This window comes from Antechinus flavipes, chromosome 2 (genome assembly GCF_016432865.1).
Source record: "Antechinus flavipes isolate AdamAnt ecotype Samford, QLD, Australia chromosome 2, AdamAnt_v2, whole genome shotgun sequence".
Classification (NCBI taxonomy): Eukaryota; Metazoa; Chordata; class Mammalia; order Dasyuromorphia; family Dasyuridae; genus Antechinus; species Antechinus flavipes.
In genome coordinates this window covers 594,476,492-594,496,319 of record NC_067399.1, presented here as the reverse complement: position 1 = coordinate 594,496,319, position 19,828 = coordinate 594,476,492, and the positions used below count along the sequence as shown (strand labels likewise).

The window sequence follows — 19,828 nt, the reverse complement described above, 5'->3', positions numbered from 1 at the left end:
TTCCAGACTTCAAACAATATTGCAATCATTTGGCATTAGGCAAAAATCAGAAGGGTAGATTAATAGAACAAAGAAAAATCAAACAATTGAATTTAATAACCTAAGTTCAACAAACTAGAAACCATAAATTACTAATGAAAGAACTCATTCAAGCAACTTCAGGATCTTCCATGCTAGAGACAGTAAGAAAGATATTAGAGGGGATTGATGTGCTCGCATTGGCCACAGGATCAGACACTATTTGGCAACTCCATTGGCAATATCCACTTCTGGGTCACAGTTTAAGAGTGGATAGGAGTATTTTCAATGAGAAGGGAAGCGAGATCAGAAAAGCAGTGTTGCTTCAGCCAGTAAGCATATATGGAGCCAGTGACCAAATTACTTCCCAGATCACACCACCTTGTAAGTACCCCAAACTTCCAAACATCCAGTACTAGTATTGACAACAACAGTATGAAAAATACTTAAGCTTGGAATAGTATTCCACTCTTTCACTCCCACTCCATACCAACTTTAAAATAAAGTCCAAAGTCAAAAAACAAGCTAGAAAAATGAGCAAAAAACAACAAGAAGAAGAAAAACGTTCTAAAAATGCATTTTGTTGTTAAGGAATACAAAAATGCAAACTTAGAAGAAAATAATGTCAAAATCATTACAAATAAAATCGGGGGGGGGGGGAGGGGAAAAGAAACCCACTAAGAAATCCTGAAAAAGTTTAAAAAATTATTTCCAATGTCAAATAAGAGTAGGAAAGGAAAAACTAGGAAAAGACATGAGAATGATATGAAAAATATCAAAGATAATTAATAAAAGAGGACTAATACTGAGGAAAAATAATATCTTTAAAAAAAGAACTGGTCAAGTGGCAAAAGTAGTACAAAATCTCAATGATGAAAATAACTACTTAAAAATAGAATTGGCCAAATGGAAAAAAAGGTGCAAAAGCTCACTGAAGAAAATTATTTCTGAAAAATTAGAATTAGAATAATGAAAGCTACTAACTCAATGAGACATCAAGAAAAAAAATAAAGAATTAAAAAAATTTTTAAATAGACAAAATATGTGAAATATCTCATTGAAAAAAGAAACAATGGACTTAGAAAACAGATTGAGATGAGATAACTTAAGAACTAATGGACTACTTATAAGCCATAAACAAAAAGAAAGCTCAGGCATCATACTTCAAGAAATTATCAAGGAAAAAAATCCCCCAATTTCCTATATTCTGAGAGTAAAATAGGAATTAAAAGAATCTAATGATCATCATCTGAAAGGAATCCCAAAATGAAAACTTCCAGGAAAATTATAACCAAATTCCCGAACTCCCAGGTCAAAGAGAAATTTTTGCAAGTAGTCAGAAAGAAGTCATTCAAGTAACAGAGTAACAGTCAAGATTTCATGAGATTTAGCATCTATTACCTTAAAGAAATAGAGAGCTTGGAATATAAGATTCTGAAAGGCTAAAAAAAAAAAAAAAAAAAAAAAAAGCCAGCATAATAACCAAGAATAGCTTATCCAACAAAACTGAGTAGTATCCTATAAAGAAAAAAAAAAAGTGCTTTTCCTGTGGAGCAATCCAGCAGAGAGGAACGTGGCTCTTATTCTCTAGTGCCTGCCATGGCCTGTGTACATCTCTTGATTATCTGTGTACTCCAAAAAGAGGGAAGTATCCAGCAAAAATGTTACCTTGCCTACTGTCTTTAAGACTCCTATTAATCCAGATATTGTGAATTTTGTTCATGTTGTTTGAGAAAAAATAATCAGCCACCTTATCCCGTCAGTGAAGTAGCAGGTCGCCAGGCCAGTGCTGACTCATAGGGCACTGGCAGAACTATTGCTCAGCTTCCTCATGTTTGCGGAGGAGAGACTCACCATGCTGGCCAGGATGCTTTTGGAAACATGTGCCAAGGAGGTCTCGTGTTTGTCCCTACCAACACTTGACGCCATTGGCGTCACAGAGTGAACACAATACCAAGACTTTGTGCCATCTGCTCTGCACTGGCAGCCTCTGCCCTGCGGGCACCGGTCACATCAAAAGGTCATGAAACTGAAGAAATTCCAGAACTTCCTCTAGTGGTTGAACATCAAGTTAAGGGGTATAAGAAGACCAAGGAAGCAGATTTGCTGCTTAAGAAGCTGAAGGCATAGAATGACATCAAAAAGGACTATGAGGAACCATCATCAGATCCAGCATCAGGAGCCTTGTATCATCTATAATGAAAACAATGGTATTATCAAGGCCTTCAGAAACAGTCCTGGTATTACTCTCCTTAATGTGAGTGAACAATCTTTTGAGATTCGCTCCTGGTAGGCATGTGATCAAAAAATCCCAATTTTTTTTGTATTTGGACTGAAAGTACCTTATGCAAGTTGGATGGTACTTGGCACTGGTCTGCTACCCTGAAAAGTCACTACAATCTCCCCATGCACAAGACCTTACCAAGATTTTGAAAAGCCCAGAGATCCGGAGAGTCCTCCATGTACCAGGCAAAAAGATTCCTCAGTGAGTACTCAAGCAGAACTCATGGAAGAACTTGAGCATCAGGATGAAACTGAACCCATACGCTGATAGATATGTAATTTTCTGGTGCACCAGAATACAATTCTACATCAAGCTAAGAATTGGAAAATCAGAGAAGATAAAAGAGTGCTGCACTACAGAAAATTATGGAAGCAAAGAAAGCAGTAGATGAGAAGAAGAAGCTTGCAGGAGCAAAGAAGATTCCAGTGTAGAAGAAACCAACAGAAAAGAACCCTGGGGAAAAAGAAGAAGCCTACAGTAGCAAAGAAATCCCCTCCCTTCTCCCCTGCCCCTCCCAAAGAAAACCCTGCAGTTAAGAAGCCTGATGCATGAACTCAGCATATCAGGTAACCCACTGGGCCACAACACATTACATCAATATTGCAAATTTGTAAAGAATACATATTCAAAGTGGCTTGGGGGGGAGGGGAAGGGAGAGAAAATTTAATGAATGGAAGACTTTCAGGAATCCCTGATGAAAAGGCCAGAGATGAATAGGAAATTAAGCTTTCAAATACAAGGCCAAAGAGAAGCATAAAAAAGGCAAACATAAAAGAGAAATTATAAGGGATCCAGTAAATAAGGTTAAACTTTTAAAAACATATATGAGAAAGTTATCAAACTGTGCATACCCTTTGATCCAGCAGTGCTACTACTGGGCTTATTCCCCAAAGAGATACTAAAGAAGGGAAAGGGACCTGTATGTAGCAGCCCTGTTTGTAGTGGCTAGAAGCTGAAAAATGAATGGATGCCCATCAATTGGAGAATGGCTGGGTAAATTGTGGTATATGAATGTTATGGAATATTATTGTTCTGTAAGAAATGACCAGCAGGATGAATACAGAGAGAACTGGCGAGACTTACATGAACTGATGCTGAGTGAAATGAGCAGAACCAGGAGATCATTATATACCTCAACAACTGTTAGATACTGTTTGAGGATGTATTCTGATGGAAGTGGATCTCTTCTATAAAGAGAACTAATTCAGTCTCAATTGATCAAGATGGAGAGAAGCAGCTACACCCAAAGAAAGAACACTAGGAAATGAATGTAAACCATTTACATGTTTGTCTTTCTTCCCGGGTTATTTCTACCTTCTGAATCCAATTCTCCCTGTGCAACAAGAAAACTGTTCAGTTCTGCACACATATATTGTATCTAGGATATACTGTAACCTATTCAACATGTAAAGGACTGCTTGCCATCTGGGGGAGGGGGTGGAGGGAGGGAGGGGAAAAATCAGAACAGAAGAGAGTGCAAGGGATAATGTTGTAAAAAATTACCCTGGCATGGGTTCTATCGATAAAAAGTTATTAAAAAAAAAAAGAAACATATGTGAAAAGAATATACATGTAAATCCTAAGAACTTTATCATTTTCAAATCAGTTAGAGGGACTCCAAAATGGAGAAGATACAGGAGTAAGTTGATTATCATAGGATGATTACACACACACAGGAAAAAAAATGATAAGAAAGATCAATGCATTAGGAAAAGAGAAAAAAGAGGAGGAATGGGTGGAAAATTAGGTCACATAAAAAAGTAAGCAAAGAAGAGTGTTCAAACACAAGCATACACAAACACACAGAGGAGCCACTCTCTTCCCAAAGTAAAAAGGAATTTCTTCTATTCTGTTAAATATTATGGCATTGGATAGATTAAACTTTAATGGTATTCTTTTCCCATTTGTAAAGGACTGCTTGCCATCTGGGGAAGGGGGTGGAGGGAGGGAGGGGAAAAATCAGAACAGAAGAGAGTGCAAGGGATAATGTTATAAAAAATTACCCTGGCATGGGTTCTATTGATAAACTATCGATAGATAGAACAGAAACTATTTTTTTTCTGGAAATATTCCAAGATGTTTTGTATAACTTTTACAAATATGTCACTGTTGTAACAATGTCAGTATACGGTATTATTATTTCAATATAGAATGAAATGGTTGAATTTAATTTGTTTCTTTAAGAAACTAAACTATGCAATGACAAATAATGTCTTTACTATAAAGAATTAGGCTTGATAACATTTGTATTGCACTATCTAAAAATATAATCTCTAATCCCTTGAAGCATGTGTATTTCGTGCTTATTCAGCAGTCTTGCTGAAGAAGACAGCTCAAGTTCCCAAAACTGATGTGTATACTAGGTACATTAGTTGAAAAAGGATCTAGTATTTTGATTTATAAAGTACACCCTTTATCTTTTTTATGCTCATTTGATCTTTTTTAGAAGATAGATGATAATCTTATAATCACTTCCATTGATATTAGTTATAAAGCTCTCCAATGCATTCATGAGTACTTTTTTCCACTTTTTATTTTCTTATAACATTTAGTTAAGGGCATATTATGATACAATACTTGCAGGACAATTATAAATGATCCTTTTTGATATATGTAGACACCTATGTCCAGGGCTGTAATTATCATTTTACTTTTTAAAAAAACACAAATAAATTAATTAATCTGCTAGGAGCAGTAGATTTAAATTTTAGCAAGTTATTTGAGGAAGAAAGTCAGCAAATCCCTAAGGAGATGGAGAAATAAAAAGTGTTTTATAGTATTACTATGTAGATTTCAAGCTAGTTAGCAAACTTGTCAGAAAGAATAATGATTAACATCAACCTGGTAGAAGACAGCTCTACCAGAATCTCCTTAAATTCTATCCTTCAAGCATCAAATTCAACATATGTATCACTGACTTGAATGAAAGCATAAAGGTTGTGCATAGCAAAACTGTCAAAAACATGAAGCTTAGAGGAACTGCAAACATGATGGACTGCAGAATTAAAATGCAACAATATTCAACAGATTAGAATGAGTCAAATTTAGCAAAATGAGATTAAAAAGACACAAGTCTTATACTTAACTTCAAAAACTCAAATTCATAATTATAGCATTGGCAACATATGAGTTCACATTATGACATGGAAAAGCTCATGCAATCTTAGGCTACTGTAATAAAAATATAATATATAAGATTCTCAGGAGCCAAGATAGCAGACAGGAGACATGTCTTTATCTGAGCTCTTCCGATCTCCCTCAATTAATACCAAATCATGCCTCTGAACTGGTTTTAGAGTGACAGAAACCACAAATTTGGAATATAACAAATTTCTGGCAGAAGATATTTTAGAAAAACTTCAGAAAAGGTCTGTTTCAACTGGACACAGAGGGAAGGGTCAAGCATAGGCACAGTGCAGACCCAGAGAGGTTGGGATCATGGACGGGGAATATAATGAGAGAAATCTACAACAGTGTTAGCTACACTGGCCTGATTGCAAGCCAGTAGAACAGCAGATTAGCTGCAAGAAATTCAACACAAATACAAAAGGAAAATAGTGAGCTCCTGAACCCCAGAATAGTGTGGATCCTGGCCACGTCCACCCAATACAGGAAATTAATCAGCACTGACACAGTGCAGCCACTGTCACCTGTAGAGGAAGTTTGGACAATTTCCCTTTTGCCCTAAAAGCAGACCTCAATCTTTTTTTTTTTAAATGAGCAAAAAACTCTGACCATAGATAGTTTTTATGGAGAAAGAGAAGAACAGATTTCAAACCCTGAGGACACAAAAAACACATCATCTCCAGATGAAGCCCCAAGGGGTGATATGAATTGGTTCCCCATCTGACTAGGCTCTTTTGGAAGAATTAAAAAAAAGGAAATTGGAACTTTACAAAAGGATTTAAAAAGTAAAAACAGAAATTATCTGAAGAAAATCCCTTAAAATAGGCTTAGTGAATTTCAAAACAAGTCCTTACAAAAATAGACCTGATGAAATGGAAAAAGTATATAATTCCTTACAAAATTGGTATGACAAAATGAAAAAAAAAAAAAAAAAGAAAACGATTCATTAAAAAAAAACAGAATTTGTGAAATGGGAAAAAAAAATCCATTGAACAAAACAGCTCATTTAAAAATTCAATTGACCAAATACAAAAGAAGCTTAAAAAGATAACTAAAAAATAATTTGCTAAAAATTAGAACTGAACAAGTGGAAATGAATGACTCAATGAGACATCAAGAATCAGTCAAACAAAACCAAAAAAAGAAAAAAAGAAAAAATAGAAGAAAATGTAAAATACCTCATTGGAAAAACAAGTAACCTGGAAAATAGATCTAGGAGACACAATCTAATAATTACTGTATTTCCTAAAAACGATGATGAAAAAGAGATCCTACACATCACCTTTTGTGGTGAATTTTTTCTTCTCAAGATGCAGCCAGGTGATAATAGTTCAGATCTTTTATTATTTCCAATATAGCCCGGTTAGCTTAGAGGCCTATCTCTCTGCTTGGTTCCAAGAGCTCTCTCCAAATGTCTTTAAATCCAAAGGTCTGGTCCTTCAGCCTCTGCCTCTGCCTCTGCTTTCTTCAGCCTCCAGCCAGCTCCAGTCTTCATGTCATTCCAGTGAAATCTCGACTTGTAGCGTCTTCCTCTCTCTGAAGAACACTTCTGCCACCAGCCAGCCAAGTGGAAAATATTCTGCCTTGCCTCGGAGAGAGGGCTTCTGGTGTAACTCTACTGAAATCTGACCGAGAGCTTCTGTCTGTTTCTTTTATCCAAGAGGGAGGAATTATGGGATACGAGAGAGAGGGATTATGGGTTTTCTCCCATAGTGCTCTCTGGCCCAACGAGCTTCAAGGGAGGTGTGAACTCATTGAACTTAGTTCTACTTAGTACCTTGTTTCAGGTTCTGCCCAAAACATCTTCTTGTAAGATTAGATCAACTCTAACTACTTAGCAGTTAGTAAGGATTCCAACAACCTTTCAGGAAATCATCAAGAAAAACTGCAATGATGTCCTAGAACCAGAAGGCAAAATAGCCATGGAAAAAATTCAGCAATCATCTATTGAGACCCCAAAATGAAAACTCCAAGGACTATTGTAACTAAATGTCAGAATTATTGGATCAAGGAAAAAATATTGTAAGATGCCAGAAAGAAACATTTCAAATATTGAGGAGCCACAATGAGGATTACCCAGGACCTAGCAGCTTGCGCCTTAAAGGACTTAAGGCCAGAAATCTGATATTCCAAAAAGCAAAGGAACTTGGATTATAACTGAGAATCAACTATCCAGCCAAATTGAGCATTATCTTTCAAGGAAGAAGACAGACATTCAATGATACAGGTAAATTTCATTTATTTCTGATGAAAAACCAAAGCTGAACAATAACAAAAAAAAAATTTAATATCCAAATACAGAATTCAAGAGAAACACAAAAAGGCAAAAAGAAAAGAACTCTTAAGAGCTAGATCTCTGTTAGGGGTAGACTTAGAAAATGCAGGTATAATTGGATTTTATTGTGATGATATAAAAATGAAACTAGAGAAACCCACATAAGTCATCAGCATTCTTATATATCACTAACAAAACCCAACAGTTAGAGATACAAAAAAAAAATTCCATTTAAAGTAACTACTGATTGTATAAAATATTTAGGAATCTATCTGCCAAGGGAAAATCAGAAACTTTATGAGCAAAACTACAAAACACTTTCCACACAAATTAAGTCTGATCTAACCAATTGGAAAAATATTAAATGCTCTTGGATTGGGTGAGCAAATATAATAAAGATGACAATACTACCTAAATTAATCTACTTATTTAGTGCTACACCAATCAGACTCCCAAAAAACTACTTTGATGAATTAGAAAAAATAACAACAAAGTTCATATGGAAAAACAAAAGGTCAAGAATTTCAAGGGAATTAATGAAAAAAAAAAATCAAATGAAGGTGGCCTAGCTGTACCAGATCTAAAATTATATTATAAAGCAGCAGTTATTAAAACCATCTGGTATTGGCTAAGAAATAGACTAGTTGATCAATGGAATAGGTTAGGTTCAAAGGACAAAACAGCCAATAACTTTAATAATATAGTGTTTGACAAACCCAAAGACACCAGTTTCTGGGATAAGAATGCATTATTTGACAAAAATTGCTGGGAAAATTGGAAATCAGTATGGCAGAAACTAGGCATTGACCCACACTTAACACCGTACACCAAGATAAGGTCAAAATGGGTTCATGATCTAGGCATAAAGAATGAGATGATAAATAAATTGGAAGAGCATAGGATAGTTTACCTCTCAGACCTGTGGAAGAGGGAGGAATTTATGACCAAAGAAGAACTAGAGATCACTATTGACCACAACATAGAAAATTTTGATTATATCAAATTGAAAAAGTTTTTGTACAAACAAAACAAATGCAAACAAGATTAGAAGGGAAACAATAAACTGGGAAAACATTTTTACAATCAAAGGTTCTGATAAAAGCCTCATTTCCAAAATATATAGAGAATTGACCCTAATCTATAAGAAATCAAACCATTCTCCAATTGATAAATGGTCAAAGGATATGAACAGACAATTCTCAGACGAAGAAATTGAAACTATTTATAGACATATGAAAATATGCTCCAAATCATTATTAATCAGAGAAATGCAAATTAAGACAACTCTAAGATACCACTACACACCTGTCAGATTGGCTAGAATGACAGGGAAAGATAATGGGGAATGTTGGAGGGGATGTGGGAAAACAAGGACACTGATACATTGTTGGTGGAATTGTGAACACATCCAGCCATTCTGGAGAGCAATTTGGAATTATGCTCAAAAAGTTATCAAGCTGTGCATACCCTTTGATCCAGCAGTGTTTCTACTGGGCTTATACCCCAAAGAGATACTAAAGAAAGGAAAGGGACCTGTATGTGCCAAAATGTTTGTGGCAGCCCTGTTTGTAGTGGCTAGAAGCTGGAAAATGAAAGGATGTCCATCAATTGGAGAATGTTTGAGTAAATTGTGGTATATGAACGTTATGGAATATTATTGTTCTGTAAGGAACGACCAGCAGGATGAATACAGAGAGGACTGGCGAGACTTACATGAACTGATGCTGAGTGAAATGAGCAGGACCAGGAGATCATTTAAAAGATCATATAAAGGAGATCATATAAAAAGGAGCACAATAAAATAGATAAACTTTAGTTAATTTGATCACAAAAAAATTAAGAAGAAAATCCAATTGTTAGTATTAAAAATGAAAAAGATTATTTTTCCACAATGAAGAAGAAATTGGAGCAATAATTAGGAACCATTTTGCCCAACTGTATGCCAATAAGTATGACACTCTAAGTGAAATGGATGAATATTTACAAAAATATAGATTGCCCAGATTAACAGAGGAGGAAACAAATTATAAATAGTTGTTGGAATCCTTACTAACTGCTAACTAATTAGAGTTGATCTAATCTTACAAGAAGATGTTTTGGGCAGAACCTGAAACAAGGTACTAAGTAGAACTAATCAATACAAGGCTTGTGTTCACACCTTTACTCATTGGAGTTCAATGAGTTCATACCTCCCTTGAAGCTCTTTGGGCCAGAGAGCACTATGGGAGAAAACCCATAATCCCTCTCTCTGGAAGGAGCATAAATAGGCCAATGGGCCAGTCGAAGAAGTTCTTCAGAGGAAGACGCTACAAGTCGAGATTTCACCGGAATGACATGAAGACTGGAGCTGGCTGGAGGCTGAAGAAAGCAGAGGCAGAGGCTGAAGGACCAGACCTTTGGATTTAAAGACATTTGGAGAGAGCTCTTGGAACCAAGCAGAGAGATAGGCCTCTAAGCTAACCGGGCTATATTGGAGATAATAAAAGATCTGAACTTTTATCACCTGGCTGTGTTTTGAGAAGAAAAAGCTCACCACAAATAGTCCCATTTTAGAAAAAGTAATTGAACAAACTATTAATCAACTCCCTAAGAAAAAAATCTCCAGGGCCAGATGGATTTACATGTGAATTCTACCAAATATTTAAAGAACTTAAGTCCATTATGATGCAAATTCCTTGGAAAAAACTCTTTGGGAAAGAAGGAATCTTACAAAATTCTTTTTATGGCATAGGCATAGTGCTGATACCTAAACCAGGTAGGGTCAAAACAGAGAAAGAAAATTATAGCCCAATTTCCCTAATGAATATTGGTGCAAAAATCTTAAATAAAATATTAGCAAAGGATTATAGAAAATCATCCCCAGATTAATATACCATAATTTATACCAGGAAGGCAGGAATAGCTCAATATTAGGGAAACTATTATCATAATTGACTATATCAGTAAGCAAACTAAGAAAAATCATATTATCTCAGATGCAGAAAAAGCATTTAACAAAATCCAACACCCATTCCTATTAAAAACACTAGAGGGAAACATAGGAATAAATAAGAGTTTATTTAAACTATGTAAAGCCATCAGCAAGTATCAGATGTAATGGGGATAAACTAGAACTATTCCCAATAAGAGCAGGGGTGAAACAAGATTGCCCACTTTCACCATTACTATTCAACCTTATATTAGAAATGCTAGATTTGGCAATAAGAGAAGAAAAAGAGATTAAAAGAATTAGAATAAGTCAGGAGAAAACCAAATTATCACGCTTTTCAGACAATATGATAGTATATTTGAGAACCCTAGAGAATCAATTGAAAAACTACTAGAAACAATTCACAACTTTAGCAAAGTCGCAGGAAACAAAATAAGCCCACATAAATCATCAGCATTTTTATATGTGACCAACAAAGTTCAGCAGCAAGAGATACAAAGAGAAATTCTATTTAAAATAACTGTAGATAGTATAAAATATTTGGGAGTCTGCCTGACAAGGCAAATTCAAGAACTATATGAACACAATTACAAAGCACTTTCCACACAAATAAAGTGAGATCTAATCTCTTAAGAAAATATCACATGCTCATGGGTAAGCCAAGCTAATATAATAAAAATGACAATACTACCTAAATTTATTTATCCAGTATCATACCAATCAAACTCCCAAGAAATTACTTCACAGAGCTAGAAAAAATAATAACAAAATTCATATGGAAGAATAAAACATTAAGAATTTCAAGGGAATTAATTAAAGAAAATGCAAATGAAAATGGCCTAGCTGTATCAAACCTAAAACTATATTATAAAGTAGCAGTCATCAAAACCATTTGATATTGGCTAAGAAAAAGAATACTCAATCAGTGGAATAGATTAGGTTAATAGGACAAAATAGTCAATGACTAGAGTAATCTAGTGTTTGACAAACCCTTATTTTGACAAACACTTATTTTGGGAATAGCAAAAACCAGGATTCATCTTCAGAGAAGACTGAAATTTAAAAAAAAAAAAAACAACAAAAAAAAAAAATCTTTTTTTACCAGAAAGAACACTAAATGGTTACCTGTGCAAAAAGAATTCAGAGAAGAGCTCAACGAAGACTTTTATAATCCAAAAGAGAGATTTAGGGGAAAAAATAAATAAATAAATAGGAACAATACAAGAAAAACAAGATTACCAAAGAAAATCAACCAACTAGAAAAGGAAGTCCAGAGTGTTAGGGAAGAAAATGATGCCCTAGAATTGGGCAAGGGGAAGCCAGCAAAGTTTTAAGAAACCAAGAAATAATAAAAAATAAATAAAGAATGAAACTATAGAAGAGAATGTGAGACCTCTCATAAAAAAAATAGCTCTAAAGGACAGATCAAGAAGAGAAAACAAGAATGATTAGATTACCTGAAAGCTACAATTAAAAAAAAAAATCTTGATATAATAATATAAGAAATCATTAAAGAAAATTATCCTAAAATAAGAACAAGAGAGGAAAGTAGAAAAAGAAAAAATCTACTAAACTAGACCAGAAAGAGATCCTATGAGGGAAACCTGACAGGAATATCATTGTCAAATATTGAAATCCCTAGATCAAAGAGAAAATATTATGAGCAACAAAGAAAAAACAATTCAAATAAGGCTGAACCACAATTAGAATAACACAAGACTTGGCAGTAGCTACATTAAAAGTTTGCAGGTCTTGGAACACTATATATCAAAGAGAAAAAGAACTAAGGTTGCAGCTGAAAATATCATGCCCAATAAAGTTAAGCATATTCCTGAATGAAAAAAAAAATTCAATAAATTGCCAGACTTGCAGGAATTTGTTGGAAAATATCTGAACTTAATAGAAAACTTGACATATAAGATCCAAGAGAAATATGTTAAACATCAAAGACTAAAACATTAAAATTAAGATACTCAATAAAGACAAACTGTTTATGTTTTATATGTGGAAATGTAAGTATGTGTCTAAAAATATAATTAGTAATTGGATAGTTTGAAAAAAGTATTAAGATAGAACTGAGTATGATATGATCCTAAAAAATAAAAACCTGTAGGAAAAGGTAAAAAAAAAAATAGTAGTTATGATATATAAATGAGGTGCCAAAGCAATAACTGATACAGAGGAATTAGATGGGAGAAGGATTTATAGTTCTGGAATAGGTTAAAAACAGAACATGAGAAGGACTTTTAGTTCTAGAATTATATCACGTCAGAAACGGGTTAAAGACAGAACAATGCACACACACACACACACACACACACACACACACACACACACACGATAATTTTCCAAAGTTATGAAAAAATAAGAGGAGGAGAGAATAAGCTAAGGGGAGTAGCTATAGAAGGGTGTGTAGATTAACCGGAATGGGCTGAGTTTCAATTGATAAATGATGGACAAAAGCAGCTACACCCAAAGAAAGAACACTGGGAAATGAATGTAAACTATCTGCATTTTTGTTTTTCTTCCCGGGTTATTTATACCTTCTGAATCCAATTCTCCCTAAGCAACAAGAGAACTGTTCGGTTCTGCAAACATATATTGTATTAGGATATACTGCAACATATCCAACATATAAAGGACTGCTTGCCATCTAGGGGAGGGGGTGGAGGGAGGGAGGGGAAAAAAAAATCGGAACAGAAACGAGTGTCAATATAAAGTAATTATTAAATAAAAAATTTAAAAAAAAGAGAGAAAAAAAAATAAAGATTTGTAGGTTAATAGGAATGGGATAATGAGAAAGGGAAAAGGTGGTGATGGGAAAAAGGATAAGGTAGGGAAGGAGAACCAAAGGCCAGAGGCAACATGTTTCTACCCTAGGACTAGAGACAATTTATACTAAAAAGGTCTTATTTTAAAAAAGAGAATAAGACATTGCAAGATTTTTGTCTGCATACTAAGGTCCAAAGAGAGAGAATTTAGTAAAATTTCCTATATGCTAGGCACTGTGCTAAATACTGGTGATATAAAAACAAGAAAACAAGATAATACCTGTTCAAAAAGGGCGTATATAATAATGGAAAGATAATACATAAAAAGAAGATAGAAAGTTGAATTGGGACAAAACACATGCAAAGCCATGGTGATGAAACTTTAAGAAATTACTTGAAGACAATGATTACAGGCAGAATAAAAGTTTCACCTATAAAAAATAAAGGAGCCATAAGTGGAGTCAAAATTCTAGCCAGCTGGTGGCAAAATGGATAGCGCATTGGGACTAGGATCAGGAAGAAGTGAATTTAAATCCAAGTTCAGACATTGAATTGCTGTGTGACTACTGGCAAGTCACAACTTCTGCAAGCCTCAATTTTCTCAACTATAAAATGAAGGCTAATATTAGCATTTATGTCAGTATTAAATGAGGTAATATTTGTCGGATTGAAAATATTTCACAACTGATTTGCTATTTTATAATACATCTCATTCTACTTGAACTTGCCCAAAGGTGCAGCTCAGAAATACAATAACTCCTATTTCATGGTCTACTTCTTCCTGGGCTTTCGGCAGGGTGGGCAGACAATAACACTGCAGGATTCAATTCTCTTTTGCCTGCTTAATCCCAGTGGATAGATGAAGAAAAGTCTCTCCCATCTCAATTCATTACTCTCATTTCCATCTGCCTCAATTTTACCCTATGAAGGCCCTCCAGATTTGCCTCCCAATTGTGCCTTGGACACTCATTCCATAACTAACAGAATTCTTTTCATTTTAAATCCCTTCCTCTCTTTGTGCTACCATATTCAACCACTCACTGAGTCCTGATTCCCTATAGAAGATAATTGCAACCCTAAACATCCTTTCTAAGACTTGCTAGACTGTAGTATACTAGTATAGCTAGTAAAAAGTGAAAACTTAAACTCTCCTTTACTTAATGGTTTCAGAAGGGACCCATGTATTAGAACAGGCTTATATAAATTAATCTTCAAAAAATTCATCTTTAATTTTTTTGGGGGGGAAGGGTCAAAACCTGTGATTTTATTGTCATAGTGATATCCTTGTAAGGAAAATATCCACAACTGGTCTCTACAGATATAGAATTCATGTCACAGGCAGGATCTGAAACCATAACTTCTTGATGCTGAAGAAGGTATCTCTCAATAATTTCCTCCATAGAATAAAAATTTGAATGAGGCTTATGAAATTCAAGAAATCTAGAAAATAGGATAAACAAAGTTTCAATAATAGAAAGGGTTTGAGCACCAAAACAGCACTTATTTTGTAATATATTATTCAATAAAGAAAATAGATTGTCATGCTTTAATGATGACCTTTGTATTAGAAATGTATCCACCTCTGAAGTTTGATATTGATATGTTTTAAAACCCAATATAGTTTAGAAACAAATTTCATATATTCATATTTAAAAGACTTTGAAACTTTTTATTTATTCTTTTGCGGCAGAGCTGGATAATGCTTACAGCAGATCTTAAAAGAATTATCGATGTGTAGCCAATTTGCTTTAATAATCTCCGAATCAAACACAAAAAAATTAAGTTAAAATACCTTTTGTACTGAACTCATTTTGAGAGAATTCCCTTTTGGTACTGTACTTCAGGGAAAAAGCAATAAATGCATTTTAAATCCAATTGTCTAAAATGTGTACTTCATGAAAGTGCTAGTAGTATTCTGTAGCTGTCAGCATGAGCAACTACATTTTTATGCTGAACAAGCAACTCTAAAACCATCAGGCTGTGGCCTTCAGTTTGGCAAATTTTATAGGGTGATAATTTTACAACCTAGACTTTCTCTAAGAAGATTGCTTTATAGATAAATAATTTACTTCAGCTATTCATCTAAGGGGTAATATCAAGAGAGGAAAAATTGCTCATTATTGATATTAAAAACATTTTTAAGTGTATTCAAAGACATCACAAAGAAAAAAAAAAGCAAAGAACATCAGACCTGGTGTCTTTCACAGCTTTGAGTCCAGGAGGCATGTATATGTAAAGTTAGCTAGAACAATGGGCCTAGAATCAAGAAGATGTGATTTCAAATCTATCCTGTGATACTAACTTGACTGTGTGACCCTGAGGAAGTCATTATACTGCTCTCTGACTCAAATTCCATAACTGGAAAATGGGAATAACATTTAAATGAAATAATGAAATTCAAATGAAATGATATTTGTAAGCACTTAGCACAGCTTATGGCACAAAGTAGGTACATAATAAATATTTGTTCTCAACTCTTTCCCACTTCTACGGCTGGGGAAAAAAATTCTTAACCAAAGAAGAATTAGAGGCAAGCATAAAGGAAAAAAAAAAATTGATCATTTTTATTTAATGGAACCAAAAGACTTTTGCATTAACTATATTGATGAAACTAAACCAAGAAGGAAAACTTTTAATTAGGAAAAAAACCTGTATCAGATATTTGTATGCGTTTCATATCCTGCAAACATAGAACATTAACACAAATATATGACCAAAATTAAGTGTCAAAGGCAATGAACAAAAAGTCCCCCAGGAAAAATGCAAATTATTAAGCATTTAAAAATTGCTTCAAAGAGAAAGGAAAAGAAAAATAATTCTCCTCATACCAAGCAAACTGGCAAGACTGACATAAAAATAATCAATGCTGAATGGTTTATGGAAAGACAGATATATGAATATACTATTAGTAGAATGGAAAGTTCACATAATAGTTCTGGAAAGCAATTTGAAATTAAATTTAGAAAATGAATGAATTTTCCCTTTCACCCAGAGAATCCACACTCAAGTACTCCCTTCCCTAAGGAGATCAAAGGCCAAAATTTAAGTCCTATATACACCAAAATATTCATTGAAAAACTTTTGTAGTAGAAAAGAGCTAGAACACAAAAGTAGGTGTGTATTATTTAAGAAATGGCTAAACAAATTTTGGTTCAATAATATAATTAGACATGCTATGAGAAAATATGAATGTGAAAAATTTTAAGTATCATAAGACATATAAAATAATTCAAAGTAAAGAGAACAGAATCAGGAAGGTTAGTTCCTGAGTTCTAAGAGAAGAGGTGGTGGTTTTGCCTGGAACAGGGTTTAATAAAACCCTGCTGACTGACTGAAAATATATGCAATGACAACAACAACAAAAAAGAAAAATGAAAAACTATGCAATGTGTAACACCTCTGAGATTTCTTAATTTCTTTCAATTCTTGATTTAATCATCTTCTATATAATCCTTTTTTCTAATCTCTAGATGCTAGTGCTTTTTGCTTCCCAATCCCCCCCAAAATTACCTTCCATTTACTTTACATAGAGATATAAGATATACACATATAATATATAAATGCTTTTGAACATGCTGCCTTTTCTAACAGAATATGAGGGCAAACATTGTTCTACTTTTGTTCCTATTTCCCTGGTGCTTGGCAGGGTCAGTATTTCATAAATGCTTGTTGATTACTCATCTTTACCAAGCTTAAAAAAGACATAAAAAAAAGAACTCCTCAGAGATAGAGGACTATGACTTTGGAATTCTGAGAGTATCTCTGGTCTCAGCTATTACATTGGTTCATTGTGTTGAATTTTTCCTCCTCATTTGTAGTCTTTGTGAAAGCAAGAGATGGAAAAATGATGAAAAAACAAAAGATGCCAATAAAAAAATTTGATTAAATTAATAAAATAAATTGTATGCAAATAAGTCATTGTGTTATATATCATTAAAATCAAGCCAATATTAAAATGTAACCCATTTTCATGCGGTAAGAGGCCTACCCCTGCCAAGGGAATATTAGGAGGGGTCTCTGATCCTCAGTTACTATCTGAGTAATTTCTGATTTCTTTTTATTCCCTTTCTAAAGAGATCAAAATTTAACATTCTTAAGAGTGTATTTTCTAAATAAGTACAACTTTCCAAGACCTTAAGAATTATTCAAATTGGAGGGGGGGAGGGGCAGCTAGGTGATGCAATGAATAGAGTATCAGCCATGAAGTCAGGAGGACCTGAGTTCAAATCTGATGTCAGACACTTAACACTTCCTAGCTGTGTGACTCTATGCAAGTCATTTAACCCCAAATGCTTCAGCAAGAATCACTGAACAGGATTATTTCTATTATTACTTCTTTCTTTTTTTAAAAAAATTATTTTTCTTTTCTTTTTTTATTAAAGGTTTTTTTTTTTTTTTTTTTTTTTTACAAAACATATACATGGGTAATTTTTCAACATTGATTCTTATAAAACTTTCTGTTCCAAATTTATCTCTCCTTCTCTCTACCTTCTCCCCTGGATGGCAGGCAGTCTAATAGATGTTAAATATGATAAAATATATGTTAAATATAATATATGCATATATATTTATACAGTTATCTTGCTACACAGGGAAAAAATGGATCTACAAAGGAAAAAAAAACCTCAGAAAGAAAACAAAATGCAATCAAACATCAACAGAAAGTATGAAAATGCTACGTTGTAGTCCACACTCAGTTCCCACAGTCCTCTCTCTCTGAGTGTAGATGGCTTTCTTTATCACTGAACAGTTAGAACTGGTTTGAATCATTTCATTGTTGAAGAGAGCCATGTTTATCAGAATTGATCATCATATAGTCTTCTTGTTGCTGTGTATAATGATCTCCTGGTTCTGCTCATTTCACCTATTATCAGGTCATTTAAGTCTCTCCCGGACTCTCTGAAATCAGTTTGCTGGTCGTTTCTTACAGAACAATAATGTTCCATAACATTCATATAATTTATTCTGCTATTCTCCAATTGATGGGCATCCACTCAGTTTCCAATTTCTAGCCACTACAAAAAGGGCTGCCACAATCATTTTGCACACATTTGGTTCCCTTTTCTTCCTTTAAGATCTCTTTGGGATACAGGCCCAGTAGAAACATGCCGCGTCAAAAGGTATATATGGACAGTTTAATAAATTTTTGAGCATAGTTCCAAATTATTCTTCAGAATGGTTGGATCTATTCACAGTTTTACCAACAATGTATCAGTGTCCCAGTTTTCCCATATCCCCTCCAATATTCATCATTGTCTTTTCCTGTCATCTTAGCCAATCTGACAGTTATGTAGTGGTATCTCAGAGTAGTCTTAATTTGCATTTCTCTGATCAATAGTGATTTGGAGCACCTTTTCATATGACTAGAAATAGTTTCAATTTACTTTTTAACTTAATATAATCAAAATTATCTATTTTGTGATCAAAATTGATCTCTCCTTCTTTGGTCACAAATTCCTTCCTCCTCCATGATATAAGAGGTAAACTATCCCACGTTCATCTAATTTGTCTATAATATCATTCTTTATGTCTAGATCATGAACCCATTTCAACCTTATCTTGGTATAGTGTGTTAAGTGTGGGTCAATGTCTAGTTTCTGCCATACTAGTTTCCAATTTTCCCAGCAGTTTTTGTCAAATAGTGAGTTTTTATCCTTTGTCAAACACTAGATTACTAGAGAAATTGACTATTTTGTCCTGTGAATCTAACCTATTCCATTGATCAAATGCTTTATTTCTTAGCTAATACCAAATGGTTTTGATGATCATTGCTTTATAATATAGTTTTAGATCTGATACAGCTAGGCCACCTTCATTTGCTTTTATTTTTTACATTATTCCCTTGAAATTCTTGATCTTTTGTTCTTCCAGATGAATTTTGTTGTTATTTTTTTCTAGATCAGTAAAATATTTTCTTGGGAATTTGGTATAGCACTAAATAAATAGATTAGTTTAGGGAGTATTGTCATCTTTTTTATATTCACTTGACCTATCCAAGAGCCCTTGATATTTTTCCATTTGTTTAGATCTGATTTTATTTGTGTGGAAAGTGTTTTGTAGTTTTGCTCATATCGTTCTTGACTTTCCCTTGGCAGATAGATTCCCAAATATTTTATACTATTGACAATTATTTTAAATGGAATTTCTTTTTGTATCTCTTGCTGTTGGATTTTGTTAGTGAGGTATAAAAATGCTGACGATCTATATGCATTTATTTTGTATCCTACAACTTTGCTAAAGTTGTGAATTATTTCTAATAGCTTTTAGTTGATTTTCTAGGGTTCTCGAAGTATACCATCATATTATCTGCAAAGAGTGATAATTTGGTTTCTTCATTAGCTACTCTGACTTCTTTAATCTCTTTTTCTTCTCTCATTGCCAAAATTGTCATCTATAGTACAATATTGAATAGTAATGGTGATAAT

General features: G+C 33.9%; 1 protein-coding gene and 1 pseudogene across 1 annotated transcript in view; one reads left to right on the top strand and one right to left on the bottom strand.

Moving 5' to 3' along the window:
* ATRNL1 (attractin like 1) overlaps positions 1 to 19,828 on the bottom strand; it is a 1,270,304-nt gene that overhangs the window by 963,269 nt on the left and 287,207 nt on the right. The window lies entirely within an intron of this gene.
* Positions 1,134 to 2,854, top strand: LOC127551608 (60S ribosomal protein L4-like; annotated as a pseudogene).